At 40.4% G+C, this 16,184-nt stretch overlaps 1 pseudogene; it reads left to right on the forward strand.

Moving 5' to 3' along the window:
* Positions 1 to 271: 271 nt before the first annotated feature.
* On the forward strand, positions 272 to 810 carry LOC125098433 (translationally-controlled tumor protein-like; annotated as a pseudogene).
* Positions 811 to 16,184: the final 15,374 nt, after the last annotated feature.

Genomic DNA, 16,184 nt, shown 5'->3' on the forward strand with positions numbered 1-16,184 from the left:
GCAAAACTAAGTTATAATGGTAGAAATCAGAACAATGTTTCCTTCTGTAGGTTTACATCTAAAGGGTCATGAAGAATGTTCTGATGTAATGGAAACACTCCATATCATGATTGGGGTTGCTGGTTATGCAATGTATACATTTATTAAAACTTACTATCTTTTCCACCTGCTTCCCCCTCACCCCAAGTGCCACTCTGGCCGCAGGGTGCTCACTCAGAGCTCATGAGTCCTGCTAAGCTAGGGCCTCCATTGTCTCTCTCCAGCTACCATCATGATCATCTACCTGAACACCATTAACAGTGATGAGATGTTCTCCAAGATATGGGATGGCCCATGGGTTATGCACAGAGTTGGGGAAGTAAGACAGAGGGTAACATTGATGACTCACTTATTGGTGGAAATGTCTCCACCAAAGGCCCCAACAGTGAAGGGACTGAAAGCATAGTCATCACTGGTGTTGATATTGTCATGAACCATCACTTACAGGAAACTGGCTTCAGAGAAGAAGCCTACAAGAAGTACATCAAAGATGACATGAAATCAATCAAAGGTAAACTTGAAGCACTGAGGCCAGAAAGAAGAAAACCTTTTATGACAGATGCTGCAGAAAAAATCAAGCATATCTTTGCTAATTTCAAAAACTACGAGTTCTTTATTAGTGAAAACATGAATCCAGATGGGATGGTTGTTCTGCTGGACTACCATGAGGATGGTGGGACCCCATATATGATTTTCTTTAAGGGTGGTTTAGAAATGGAAAAATGTTCACGAATTTGGCTATGACTTTAGATGTATCACTGGTTGTCATAATCGGCTACTGCTCTTCATCCATGTAATACCTGAACTAAAACAAATGGGACTCAAGTCATCTTGAGCTCTTTATTTATTTTGACCTTGATTTATTTGGAGTAGAGCAACTGTTTTTAAGAAGAAAAAATCAGGTCATATAGGCTGTCTAAAAATAAAATGCATTTCAACTCATTTGAGAGGATGTTCTTCATTTAACAGATATTTAAATCCATCCTGTGTTGAGTCCTGGAGAAGCAACCTTGGTTGTAGACTATTGTGAGAAAGCAGAAGACTGTGGCTAACTTCCACAGTGAAAACTGTGGAACTGGGACTGGAACCTAAAAAACAAGAGCCAAAAATCTTAATTCTGAGTTCAGGTGAAAGGAAAGGCCATGCTCATAGCTGTGTCAACATTTGAAGTAGATTCCTTACACATTTCCTCACCGACAAACGGAAGTAGTTAACTCTGGAAGAGATTACTAAAAGCATAAAAAGAGATTAACACAGTTGGAAGCAAACACAATAACAAAACAACTTACCTAACTGTATACTTAAGATCTTTATATTTATTGAACATAAATTATATAAGAGTAATTTTTAAAAACAACAGTGACAACAAAAATAAAAAAACAAAAACTCTTAATAGAAACACGAAGAGCAAAGTTTGACTTCCACCTGTGGGTAGAATGGAGAGAAATACAGGATAGGTCAAGTCTCCTGTCAAGGACAACTAGGAAAACCAGCTAAACTACAATAGCCATCTATGTCAAGGTTCAGAAAACTGTAGAAACCATGAAGATTAGATGGATTAAGATTCCAAAGACAGAAAACCATGAGATCTGAGCTGAGGGTCTGCAGATATTTTCTGTTTAGGAGTTTTTGCCAAGTTTTTGGCAAGCAAGAGGGTGTCAAACTAGACTTTGCCCAATGAGAAGTGACTGCTAAGTTCAGAAAAACAGACATTTTGAGGGTTTCACATGGCTAGAGAGATAAAACTGTAGACTTGATGAGTCTCAATCCCATTGCCAATTTTTCCTTCCAGATTTGCCAGATCCCACCAGGCTAGAGTCTAAAGAGTGGAAGTGAAAAACCTTTCATATTTACTTGGGAAACCCTACACTCTGGTCTTCAGTTTACCTTTCTGACTTTATTTTTCAATGTACCAGAACCCACAGATGCTAATGAGAAGGAACACCTCACCTTTCCTTCCTTTTCCTTTTTCCCTTCCCTTCTTCCCTGTCCTTTCCTTTACTTTCCTGCCTTTTTTTGCTTTGTTAATGACAGTTTCTATGCTTGAATGGCCTTTTCCATGACATGTCTTCAAATATAAAAATCAATCTTTTCTTCAAAACCAATTCAAATACTTTTTGTGTGACTTTGGGAAAATTTCTTCCTTATTCTGAACCTCAGTGTTTTCTAACAAATGAAGATGGAATACAGCTGCAAGGTTGTGGTGGAAATCAAAGCAACAATATAAATGAAATTATCATATTGAGTACCTAGCACACTAAAGTTCTTCAAAAAAATTATTCTTCACAAAGTCTATGTAGAATAAGTTATATTTTAATATACCAAAAAAGGAAAAAATGAAAGTTTAAAAAGCAATACCCTTACAGTAGAATAAAAACACAACATATGTAAGCGTATATATAGCAAAATTTGTGCAAGAGCCCTCTACTGAAAGCTAGAAAACATTACTCAAAGTAAATTAAGAACTAAATAAAGTGATACACCATGGTTATGATTTAGAAAACTAAACTTTTTAAAGATATAAATTTCCCCAAAGTTTATATATAAATTCAAAACAGTTTCAATCAAAATTCCAGCCACTTTTTTGGTCAGGAATTATGAACCGATTTTACTTATTTTTTGTTTTAATTTTAGCTTTATTGAGGTGTAGTTGACATAAAATTATGAAGACGATTTAAATTTCTGTTTTTTTAAAAAAATATTTTCTTTATGTATTTTAGAGAGAGAGAGAGAGAGTGAGAGAGTATGAGCAGGGTTCGGGGTAGAGGGAGAAGGAGACTCCCAGCTGATCAGGGCTCAGTCCCAGGATTCTGGGAGCCTGACACAGGGCTCAGTCCCAGGATTCTGGGATTATGACCGGAGCCAAAGGCAGATGCTTAATTGACTGAGCCACCCAGGCACCCAATGATTTAAATTTCATAAGAAAATACAAAGAATTCAGAATTTTTTTTCTTAAGATTTCATTTATTTATTTGAGAGAGCAAGAGCCAGAGAGCATGACCAGGGTGAGAAAGCATGAGCAGGGTAAAGGGCAGAGGGAGAAACAGAGTCCCCGCTGAGCAGGGAGCCTCATGTGGGGCTTGATCCAGGGACTCCAGGATCATGACCTGAGCTGACGCCAAGCCCTTAACTGACTTAACTGACTAAACCACCCAGGCACCCCAAGAAATCAGAACTTCTAGGAATTCTTTTTTTTTTTTTTAAAGATTTTATTTATTTATATGACAGAGAGAGAGCATGCACAAACAGGGGAAGTGGCAGGCAGAGAGAAGCAGGCTCCCTGCTGAACAGAGAACCTGGGACCTGGGCAGAAGGCAGACGTTTCCCTGAATGAGCCACCCAGGCACTCCCTAAGGAACTCTTTAAGAATAATTCCATTACTAGATATCATTATGTATTAGAACACTGTAGTAAATAATTAAAACAGTATGATATTGGTGCAAAGATAGATAAATGACCAGTAGAACAGGATAAAATCCAGAAACAAACCCATACCTATGTGGAATCTAGTTTCTAACAAATACAACACTATGGAGGAAAGGTAATCCGTGATATATCCATGAGAATATTTTTTTACTTGAATCCATACCCAACATTATACATTGGACTATGTTAAAATTAATAACTCCTGTTCATCAAAATAGCTTCAGACAGTAAGAAGGCAACCCGGATGGAAGGAAGATAGTCTCAATACCCACGTGTGACAAAGACTTCATATCAACCGTACGCAATGAACTCCTACAAAGTAATAAGAAAAGGAGAGATAATCCATTTACAAAAAAGGGCAAAAACTTGGTCACCTCACAAAGAAAGGTGGAGAAATGGCTAATAAATTTTTTAAAATGTTTGCCTTTATTGGTCTTCAAGAGAAAGCAAGTTAAAACCACCATGAGATACCCTTGTTCCCATCTGAATGAATAAAATGAAAAAGTAGGAAAATATCAGGTGAGGAGGTAAAGCAACAGAACTCACATACACTGAGGGTGGGAGTGAAAATCGATACAGCCGTTTTTGCAATATCTACTCAAGCTGAATGTGTGCACAGTCTATAAACCAGCAATGTATATACATATTCAGAAATAAAGACCTATACTAGAACATATATAACAAGACTATTCAAATGCCAATCTGCAGAAGTATAGAAAAATAAAACATGATGTTGCCACACAAAGGGATTCTACACAGCAGTGAAAATAAAAAAAATCTGTGGCTCTGTTGTTAAGTGTCTGCCTTTGGCTCAGGTCATGATCCTGGGGTCTTGGGATCGAGTCCCACATCAGGCTCCTTGCTCTATCCCCTGATCATGTTCACTCTTTCATTCTCTTTCTATCTCAAATAAATAAATGGAATCATAAAAAAAAAAACTATGACAACATCGGTGAATCTCATAAGCAGCATGTTAAGCAAAAAAAGACACAAAGGAGTCATAGTGTGCTCATAGTGTATGATTCTGTTTATATAAGATACAAAAGGTCAAAGCTCATCTGCGCTCTTAGAAGTCAGCATTGTCGTTATCTGAGGGAGAAGGAGTACTGAGAGGGAGCCCAAAGGGGTTTTCTGGGGGGTTATAGTTTGATCTGTGTGCTGGCTACATGGATGTGTTCAGCTTGTGAACATTTGTCAAGCTGTATACTTACAATAAAGGCAATTGCTGCATGTGTATTGCATTTTAATAAAAATTGAAAAAAAAAAATCTTTCCCGTCCCTTCTCTTTCATTCCCTGCACAGATAAAATATTGGCAGGTCCCTTGGCTTTTCCAGCATGCTTGGATAATAAATAGTCCCTTTGTTTGGGCATTAAAAAAATCCACTCTAGCCTAATAATCACATAACTCCAGCCTGGTCCAGGGTAACCATCACAACTTCAAATTCTTGTCCAATATAAAGCTTCTCATCCCAGTGGGTGCCTGACCTAGGCAGGGAAGCCCACAGAGGAGGCGGTGATATTCCCGGTCGGTGTCTTCACGGGTTCCCAGCCACTTCTTCTGCTCACTGGCTGCTGGCTTGTCTAAGCCCTCAGATTCAGGCCAAGGCACAGGGGATTAGGGGAGCGGCACTGTTTTATATGGCTGGAGCAGCTGCAGTGTACTTTGCTCCCCGGGATCCTGGCTCTTATGAAGTGCTTTTGTGGGTTTTCTGGAGAGCGTCCCATGGAGACCTCAGATGGCAGTGGCTCCCCGCCCCGGGCTGTGCCCAGTCCCACACACGTGAGCTTGTCCTCTGGCAGTTGCTGTACGAGCTGTTCCCAGGCCTGGACTTCCAAACATACTGTACACAGACCCTCACCCTTAGGGTCCTTTCTCCTTGCTGGGGAGCCCTCTTGAGCATGATTCATTTTGAGAAGATTTCAGATCAGCTCCTTCTCATGGGATCGACATCTTTCCTTCCTGGAAAACACAAATGTTTGCCCCGCTGTTTGTGGAACTGCCGATTGCTGCCAATACATTCCTCTCTCTGTACTCTGCTCAGGCTGGTCACTCACTTTGAGATGACTGGATTAGGTTAATTCCCAGGTCTTCATGTTCCCCAAATTTCCAAGGTGCCCTTAGAGCTCCCTCGCTTGGCTTAAGGTGCAGGAAATTGACGCCTTTTCTTCTATCTGCATAATCAGTGAGCGGGCAATGCATAGCGCACTGATTATTCTCTCCAAAGAAATCCCCTCTGACCTGGCCTTTGGGACATCATCACCTCTGTTCTCTCAAGGTAAGCCTCTTAGCATCTTCTTCTAATGCAATGGAGACCCAGTCTGATACTTATACCTGTTGGGTTGTTCCCAAAGTGAGACAGCGAAGTCTTATTTTAACATCTTACATAATTAATCTCTTTCCTCTTCTCTTCTATCATAGGTTTCCTCTCTTGGCTTTTGCCACTTTCAATCCTGTGTTTTCGTTATTGATGTGCATATCAAACTTCCCCTACTGAACTATAGATTTTTGGAGAATTGGGTTCAAATCTGATTTAACTATGCATCTCCCACAAAAGCTAGGGGAGCACTGGTACAGAGTTGGAGCTTAAGGCACATCAAGGGAAGGAATAGGTAAGTAATTGAGTTGCCCCCTGCAGGACTGCTGCAGGACTGGACACTTTGACCTCCCCCAAGGGTTTCCCGATCCTGTAACCATGTTTAAAACACACTCATTCGTCTCCTATCTACTCAACAGATATTTTTTGAGAATTTATTCTGTGTCAGGTCCAGGATAAATGACTGGAAATAAAACAGACAGAGCCTCTACCTTTTTGGAATTTAGAAATGAATCGATATGAGTTTGACATGACAGATGAGTAAGCTTTGGCTAGGTGGACGGGAAGAAAAACAGCCAATCCCTGCAAGGAAACAGCCGCCAAGGACTCCTGACTCAGGAGAGAGTGTGTGGATGCGTCCAGAGAGGGAATGTGGGTGAGCCAAGCGGTATCAGAGAAGCCTGAAACAAGGGCAGCCCGAGCTTGCTCCAAGTTATTGTGGCAGGTGAAGTGGTACGATGGGACAGGCACAGGTAGGCTTGGGCAAACAGCAGTTGTCTCTGAGGACGGCTCTGAAACCTGGTTTACCTCACCACGGTGTAGCCATAGTCCTTGAACATGTGATTTACCGCATCCTCTAAATCCTTTGTAAATGTATTCATCCTGTTAATGAACATAAGCACTGAGGTATCTTTTTGTGATAGTATCTGTCTCTCAATCAATAAACAGCCTTGTCTATTTTATATGATATTTAAAGGTTCTTCCTTAACCATGAGAGACTATGGACTCTGAAAGACAATCTGAGGGTTTTGAAGGGGCGGGGGGTGGGAGGTTGGGGGAACCAGGTGGTGGGTATTAGGGAGGGCACAGATTGCATGGAGCACTGGGTGTGGTGCAAAAACAATGAATACTGTTACACTGAAAAGAAATAAAAAATCTTAAAAAAAAAAAGGTTCTTCCTTCATGATGCCACTGAATAAGAGACTTGTCATCTCCCCTCAGTTTTCCCTACTACAGATGTTCTCACTCTCTCTGTTTCTCTCTCTCTCTCTCTCACCCACATACACACAGGCACATGCAGACACACACACACACACACACACACACACACACACACACACACACACATCCCAAGAAACTCATGCTATTAGGCTGCTCTATAAAGTCAGGTACTTGCTTACCTTTCATTAAACTGATTGACAAGGAATTTGAAAAGTGACCCTGGGGAAAGAATATGGGTTATCCCAACTGAACCTTTAGCAAAATCATGCCAAGTTTGCCTGAGGGAACAAAGGAGTTCTTCAAAATTAGCTGAATTGGTCACATTTTCTCACTATGAGAATATCATGCACCATCAACTCAGCAGCAAAATTCCAAAGCCACATGAAGAACCAAGTGTGTGGTCTGGAATATTAACCATGCATTTTAATTTGAAGGCATTTTTGCCTGTAGGGCTTTGGGCACTTAAACAGAAAAAAATAACTAAAAACAAAAGAAGATCAAATAAAATGACAGGTCAATCATAATGTCTAGTCTACATGCAAAGAGCTGCCATGACTCCTAATAACATGTGAATGAACAAGATTTATGGAGTGTTGTGTAACAGGATAAAAGATATTAAAAATAGAAAAGAAACAAGTCTTCATAAGGCCGTTGTTTATTGGTGCAAAATGACTCTAAGACACACACTGACTAATGCAGTATAACCTTCAAACCATGGGAATCTCAAAAAGATCCAAGCTCTAATTTTGAGCCTTGGTACTCAAGGTGCTCTCTGACAGCTGCATTTATCTTTTATGTGGCAAGAGAATTCCTTCCAATATTTTGTGGTCCTGGCAAGCATCAGTAGTCAATGTTACGTCATGGCTGTGGTTCATGCCACAGGTGAAGGTCAAGGAAATGGCTAGAATAAACATCTATGGGGAAGTTGGAAAGGATGTGTAAGGACATAGAAGCAAGAGGTTGCTAGTAGCTAAGGTTGTTAGGTGGACAGGAACATACTATTTGGTGCAGGAAGTGGAGATCTAAAACACAGTGTGGAAGGCAAGTATTACAGCCAGAAAGAGAATGGGTTCTTGAAAATAACAAGGGCAACCAAAAAGCCAAGGCACAAAGCTCAGTGGGGATAGCAAGTAATGAAGGTTGAAAGCCAAAGTGGGTGAGTGGAGACATGAGGAGAAGATTCCAGGAACAGGGCAGGGTTGGTGCTGTTTTGAGAAACCAAATGAGGAAGCGGGGAGGTCTCTGCTTACTCAGAGTGGTCAGACAAAACACTTTGTGACAATGAACATCTCTTTCAGATGGCTGTGACAGAGATATTTCATCTGACGGATGAAAAATCAATACCAGATGGCTCCAAAAGAGAGGCTTCTCATGGGATTGCTGTTTTTCTCTTCCTCAAGAGGAAGAAAGTTGAGCAATAAGGCAATGCCTATCCTCCAACAAGATCGGCAAATCTCTTTTGTGGAACACATAAGAAACTCAAACACAAACATGGAACGCATCTTGTAAAATGCTCAAACTATGCTGTGGTCAAATACATTAAAAAGTGCTTATAATCTTTGGATTTACAACGTGCATTAGTATATTAAACGTTCTGAAAAGTCCTGCAGTAAAGAAGCCTATTTAACTTTGTTAACCAAATTTAATGCAATGTTTCTAATACTTGCTTGACTGTGGAACACTTTTACATAACACTTAATTTCCTAGAAGTTTCTTTTCTGGAACATTGGCTATAGTCATCCTTGTACTCAATACAAAGACAAAACCCACCTTGATCCAACTATATGAAGATCACATAAAACACTTGCTTTCATAATATAAATAAATTAATACCAGGTGTGGACACAATATTATTCAGAGAAGGCCCTTGTTATTTATTTATTTTAAATATCTATTTCCAAAAAGGATTTGAAATGGTATGTGTGTGCTGTGAGTTGTCACCTGGTCCGGTGAGTGATGACCAGGACAATTATTTAATTAAATTTACTTCTGTTTTTCTAGCAGGAATGACACGAGCAATCTGGATAAACCAGTTGGTAGGTATGGAGTACTTTGAGGATGAGCACATTATTTTGGAAATCTGGTCATTAGATGTAGAGTAATGAAGCTACATGGTGGTTGCCTATGCAAAGATGAATAGCATTTCTGACTGCAAATCCATCAAACTCAGCACATAAAAATGGAGATCGGGGCACCTGGCTGGCTCAGTTGGGAGAGTATGTGACTCTTGAGACTACTGATCTTGGTCTCATGAGTTCAAGCCCTGCACTGGGCGTAGAGCTTATTTTAAAAAAGTGGAGATCCTACTTTTGATATCTGGCCAACTTTGTGTTGCAAACTAGTGCAGAGTTGTGATTATTGTGACAGAGTTGGGTATGGAACCAGTAGTTTTTAAAGCATTTTGGACTTTCCAGAGATGGACCAGGGCCAGCTAGTGGATTAGGTCTAAAGATTAAGCTTTTGCACTGGGACAGAACAATGTTTGGCTACTTCCAGCTCCCTTTCTGGAGCTTTGTACTTCCAATTATATTTAGCTAGAGGTGGATTTTTTTCAATGCTACTGAAAGTTATAAAGGATACACTCTGTTAGCATGAAAATAAGGGAAGAGACAGATTGAAAGACACTGAAGACAGACAAGTTTTAACGTATTTTTAAGTGGAGTGTCAGAAGAATAGTAAAGGAAATGAAGAAGAAGTAATAGTTCAGAAGATAATAGCCAAAACTTTCCAGAAATTAAACACACACACACACACACACACACACACACACACACAACTAATCCTCAGATTTGGGAAGTCCAAAGTTTCAGCCAAAGATAAGGAGAAAGAAATTAGCATTAAGGTATAAATAATAGTGAAACTACAAAGTATCAAAGGTAAAGAGAAGACCTGAAAAGCAACTAGAGAGTCAAGACTTTCCACAAAGATACTGCAAGTATCCTGAGATTGAGTGACTTTTCAACAATGATAATGAAAACCAGAAGACAATGAATGATATTTTTAAAGCCCTCAGTGAAAATAATTGTCAACCTACAAAGGAATATGTGGTGAAATAATCTTTCAAGAAGGGGAGGGAAAGACTAAGATATCCAGGCTAAAAGAAAACAAGATAACAGAATTTACCAACAGATTCTTAAGGATAATTCTCAAGGATGAGATTTGGGTAGAAGTAAAACCAATGGAAAGTCTCAGATGCAGAAAGAAATGACCATTCAAGATTTCTGTAAATATGTAGGTAAATCTAAACAAATAGTGACCAAATAAAATAATACCTACTTTATCCAATTAAAAAAACATATAAATACTAGATTACAATGGTATATAATCTGGGAGAAGATTGATTATATCTGAAGCACTAGTATCTTTGTATTTGGCAAGAAATAGAAAGATGTTAACATTAGACTTTTTAAAGTGTCCATGTTAAAGTATTTGGGGATAACTACTGTAAGAATATGGAAAATATAACCTTCAAACTCATAGAAGGCAAATAAAAAAGAGAAAAAATGGAGAGAAAAACTATCAAGAGTAAAAGACCTCAGTATAAGAGGTCTTTGGGTTAAAGAAAATAATAAAACCCATATCATTGCAAGGAATTCTTTCTCATCATTTCTTCCAGATTCCTCAGGTTTCTGCCTTTATCAGTAGCACCTGGCAGTGGAGAAGATAACTCAGAGCTAGGACACGAGAGGAGGCAGGGGTTTTGTGGAAAGGAGAAGGAATTAAAAGGACTGAAGAACTATAGAAGTTCTAAGGGATGGGAGGAGAGAAAGGAGGCAGGGAGAAGGCTCTCTCTTGGCTGTGGTCTAAGAACACTGTGATCAAGTAGTTCAAAGACATGAGACAAAGAAGTTTCCTAATATTGATGCTGCATGAGAAAGTGTTGAGAGAGAAATCAAGCTACTGAAAGAGTCAAGTCAATGCCCAAAATAGCTGTTATGAAAAGAAGCTCTAAGCACTGAGGGGAATCCAGTGCTACAAAGGAGGTGGCATGTGAGAGGCAGGCTTCTTTCTCCTGTTTCCATAAGAACATTTGTTAGCTGGAGGCGGCTAATTCTGTGTACAACCCCACACTAAGCACTACATCCCCATGATCATCTGACATAGCCCTTGCTCTCCTGGGGTGAGAAAATTCAAGTACATGAAAGGTTGAACAAAAGGGGTGGTTACAGAACGGGAGGTGGCGATGGAAGAATTTGGGGAATGGGTCATTCGGATGGCCGTGACTACGAGTGTGAGTGGGGGTGGAATTGATCAGTGCAAGCTTGTAAATCTCAACACTGACGTTAGCATCTCCATGGACTTTCCTTTTTAGTTCTGCTTTGTAAGCCTCATGTCAAAGATTATAAAGATGCTTTAAACACACACACCTACACATACACTCTTTAAAAAAAAAAGATTTTATTTATTCATTTGAGAGAGAGAGAGCACAAGCAGGGGGAGAGACAGAGGGAGAGGGAGAAGCAGACCTTCCCCCGAGCAGGGAGCCCGATGCGGGACTCCATCCCAGGACCCCGGGATCATGGCCCCAGCCGAAGGCAGACGCCCAACAATCTGAGCCACCCAGGCATCCCCTACATATACACTCTTTAGACAGCATTTTCTGGGGTCATGGAATTCTTGCTTCTGCAATTACAATGCAGTGAATTTTTGTCTTTTTTTTTTTTTGTCTCCTCATGTCTGAACCTCCTTCCTATGTTTGGAAATTTCTCATGTTATGAGGTACAGCTCTTATTCCTTAGAGATGTTAAAATAGCAGACATTTTCTTCTCCGGCTTCCACTGTGGGATTGGTCAGATGAGCTAGGTTCTGCTCAACAGAGGACGGAATTGGAAGCCTGTGATGGGAAGTAGTGGGGTCTGCTTACGTTGTGTTTAGGCGGCAGAAGTGGCAGTGAGGACAGAGTGCAAGGGTGGAAACAGGGCAGTGGAGGCTCTGGGGGCAGTCGTGATGGGGGTGGAAGCTGCCATGCAGGAGTTGTGGAGCCTTTCTAGAGGCCGCAGGGACAGTGGCTCTTGTGGCAGTGCTACTGCCCCGTGTCCAGTGATGCTGGCAGTGCCAGCTGTGGCACGGGGGGCCTGGAGGGAACAGCGGTTTTGCATTGTGATTTTGGTCATTGTACCTGGCACTGTAGCCTCCAAAGCTGGTTCTCTGGCTCTCCCGAAGACACTGTAAACTCCTCAATATACTTTTCTGCTTAAATTAGCCTAAGTTTCTGTTGCTTACACCTAACAATGATGGATACGTGGAGTAAAGTCTTTGCTTAAAAAAAAAAATGTGGGGAACTCCTGGGTGGCTCAGTCAGTTGGGTGTCTGCCTTTGGCTAGGGTTATGATCCCAGGGTCCTGGGATCAAGCCCCACATCGGGCTCCCTACTCAGTGGGGAACCTGTTTCTCCCTCTCTTACTACCCCCACTTGTGTTTTCTCTCTCTCTCTCTCTCTCTCTCTCAAATAAATAAATAAAATCTTTAAAAAATTAAATAAATAAAAAAATTTTAAAATGTGGGTATAATTCCACAAGATACTATTCTTACAAAACAACTCAATAATACCTCAGAGTTAATTTTTCATTCATTCAGCAAATATTTATCAGGCTTCTCTTCTATGTTAGACATTGTGTCAGACCCTCCAGATGTGTGACCAACGTAGATACTATCCTTCCACTATGTGGCTTACAGCCTAGTAGAAAATACAGATATTATGTAAATAATAAAAATGTATCACCTGATTTCTAGAAAATGCCATGTTCAGTTATATTCTATGGGAAGCCTAAGAAATAGGGAAGCTTAACCTGATTTTAGGTACCAGGAAAAGCTTAGCATTAGACATGAATGATTTGTAGGAGTTAACAAGGGAAAGAGACACAGAACCACAAGACAGCATTCCAAATGTAGGAACAACATTTTGAAGACCCAGAGGTGAGAGACACAGTGTGGATTTTGAGAATCTAAACGAAATTTTGTCTGACTAGAGGAAAGAAAGTGAAATATGGGGAGAATTGGTAGAAGAGATAGGAGACATTAGTGGAAGACTGTGAATGGCTTTGTAAACCATGACAATTCTCTGGATTTCTGAGACCCTCAATCCATGGAGTCAGTTGCCACCACTTATATTCATCTGCCCCAGAGAAAAGAGGGCACAAAGGAACCCAAAGAAAAATTAGAAATCTATTGAGTTTCTAAGTGGGTTGTTTGTATTGTGGGCTGAATTGTGTCCCCCTCCCCCAAATTCATATGTTGAAGTCCTAACACCCAGCACATGAGAATGTAACTATATTTGGAGATGGTATCTTTAAAAAGAATCAAGGTAAAATGATGGCATATGGGTGGGCCCAAACCAACATGACTGGCTTCTTTACAAGGGGAGGAGATTAGGACATTGTTAACACACAGAGTGAGGAAAGACCATGTGAAGACATGGCAAGAAAGGTGCCATTTTCAAGCAACAGAGAGAGGCCTCAGGAGAAGCCAGCCCTACCAACATCTTGATTGTGGACTTCTGGCCACTGGAGATATGAGAAAATAAATTTTTGTTATTTAAGCCAGCCAGTTCAGGGTGTTTTGTTATAGCAGCCCTAGAAAAACCAATCCATTTTGAAACCTAAACAGAGATAATAGTCTTGAAAAATCAAAGACATTTTGAGCTGTAAGACTCAAGAATTCTTGAAAGAGAAAAGATTTTCCACACACTCAAAGCCTGGTTTTGAAAATCCAGAGGCAAATATATGAGTTACTATAGAAATTTAATACCATAAATACATGCATTGTAAAGAATGCATAAGGATTTTAAAAGATAATAATTTTTATTTTATTTTTTATTTTTTAAAAATATTTTATTTGTTTACTTGTCGGAGAGAGAGACAGCAAGAGAGGGAACACAACCTGAGAGGAGCTAGAGAGGGAGATCCTGGGATCATCACCTGAACCAAAGGCAGACGCTTAACAGCTGAGCCACCCAATAATAATTATTTTAAAGATAAAACAGACATAGCAGAGGGCGTAGAGAATAAACAGGAGCTAGATGTCAGAAACTGTCTTAGAGAAGGGATCATGTGTTCCTATCCTGTGCTGGGCCAGTGGAAACCCCAGGGAAACTTGAGAGTAGCTCAAACAACAGAGACTCTAGTCTTCACCTCTTAGAATGTGGTTTCGAAGAACCAAACCTTTCAGACCAACCTCTATTCAGCCTGGAGCTAAGCACTGGCGCAGCAGAGGCTGAGTGAAGCAACCCTGGGATAAAGTTAAGGGCAGTTTGAGAAAATCTTGAGCACACAGTGTGGAGCAGGAAGTCAGCTCTGTGCCTGGCAAAGTGGTGTGGATTTATCTAAGAGAGGCTAGTAGACTCAAAGGAGTCTTGAGATTGGGATAAGGAGTACACAACCTGCTAGCTGGAAGCCGTGGGGAGACAACAGTGATCTTAATAGATGCAGGGAAACATATAGGCCAAGGACCAAAAACTGCTGGCGGGGGAGAGAACTTGGGGTCTCCACCTCACCACCGTCCCTCGTGGGGAGCCACCTCATCAGATACCAGCAGAAGATAGAGGATGATGACACACCAGACACCTTACCACATCAAAGGGGCCAAAGGTAAGGTCTCCCCAACAGGCAGAAAGAAGAGGGATTAAACAGGAGAAAATAACACAGACTGAGAAAGCAATCGTTTGACTCAGAATAATACATCACACAGTGATATAAAGAATAAAGGAAGTCTGTGGCCCATGACATTCATATTTACTATTCTTACAAGAAGGATAGCTCTAGGGCCATAATGCGAGGATGTATTGGTTATAAGAAACAGAAGACAGCCTCCTGCATGGCTCAGCCACTTGAGCATCCAACTCTTGGTTCCAGCTCAGGTCATGATCTCAGGGTCCTGGAATCAAGCCTCATGCCAGGGGAGGGGGGTGCGGGGGAGCTGCGTCAGTGGGGAGTCTGCTTTAGGATTTTCTCTCTCCCTCTACCCTTCCCCTTTCTCTTGCTCCCTCTTTCTCTCTCTCAAATAAATAAATAAACCTTAAGAAAAAGGAAATAGAGTTTAAGTTTACATTAACATCTAGCACAGACTCAAAAGACTACAACCACCTGATATTCTGAGAAAGTATGTGCAAGGGGGTGGCTCCAACTCCACACAGTTCTTCTTTATAAAAACCAATTAAATGACTCAGCAGTAGCTCTTTTAAGTGCAATAAGGACATAATATATATTGGGCAGTCCTACAAAGTTTTGAGAAATCTATTTGGTTGGATTAGATCATGGTATGCTACAAATTCCTTGTGTTTGGTAGGACAAATACACAGAATATTGATGAAATAGCCTAGAAAGGTATTGGTGGTCCTGAATTCACATTTCAAGTTTTTTCTACTTGAATATAAAATTGCAAAACAATGCATGAGTTTTCTTCCGTGAGTTTCTCTCCTATTGATTCCTAAAACACAATATCACAGAAACATAGAACTACATGGGGGAGTCTAGAAACAAATATTTCAAAGCACTGGAAAATTACAGTGTGATAGAAACTAAGAACTGGGAACGGTGGGTAATTTAGACCTTGTGATGAGTTTCTACATTTGGAAGAGATTGAATTTTGCAAAGCAAATTCAGTATGTTGCTGATCTGTGGCAAATACTAGAAATGAACTCCATATTAATAGTTCTCCTGTGATTTCTCAAATCTTTTCCTATTTGGTGGTTACAGAATTGGCATAATTTTGCTTAAAATATTATGGACATTTAAGCTCTACTTCTGTTATTTTCTTTAGTGCCAAAGAAAGGTACATCTCAAGCTTTCAAATAAATTTGTGTGGAATCTAGAAAAAGACAATCCTTTTCTGGATAGACAGCCATGCATTAGGACGCAGAGCTCAGATCTCTGTACTGCGCTCTCTGGTGTGGACAAGATCTCTCTGTGGTGACTCTGGTTGGGGAATGTTTTTGGTATTTTTTGTGGTACACTAATGAGATGAAGAGCTCAGACACTGATTCCTAATGATGTGAATCACTTTCATCCGAAGAGGCTTGTGATAGACAGTCTTCAGTGATCCCCAGTTCCTGGTAGTTATACCTCCGTGTGGTCCTGCATTGAATAGGGCTTATCCTGTAACCAATAAAACATCCCAGGAGAAACCTCTAAGTCTAAGAAAAAGACCATTAAAAACATTGCAACTTCTTTCTTGCTATCCTGGAT

This window comes from Lutra lutra, chromosome 4 (genome assembly GCF_902655055.1).
Source record: "Lutra lutra chromosome 4, mLutLut1.2, whole genome shotgun sequence".
In the NCBI taxonomy this organism is placed as follows: domain Eukaryota; kingdom Metazoa; phylum Chordata; class Mammalia; order Carnivora; family Mustelidae; genus Lutra; species Lutra lutra.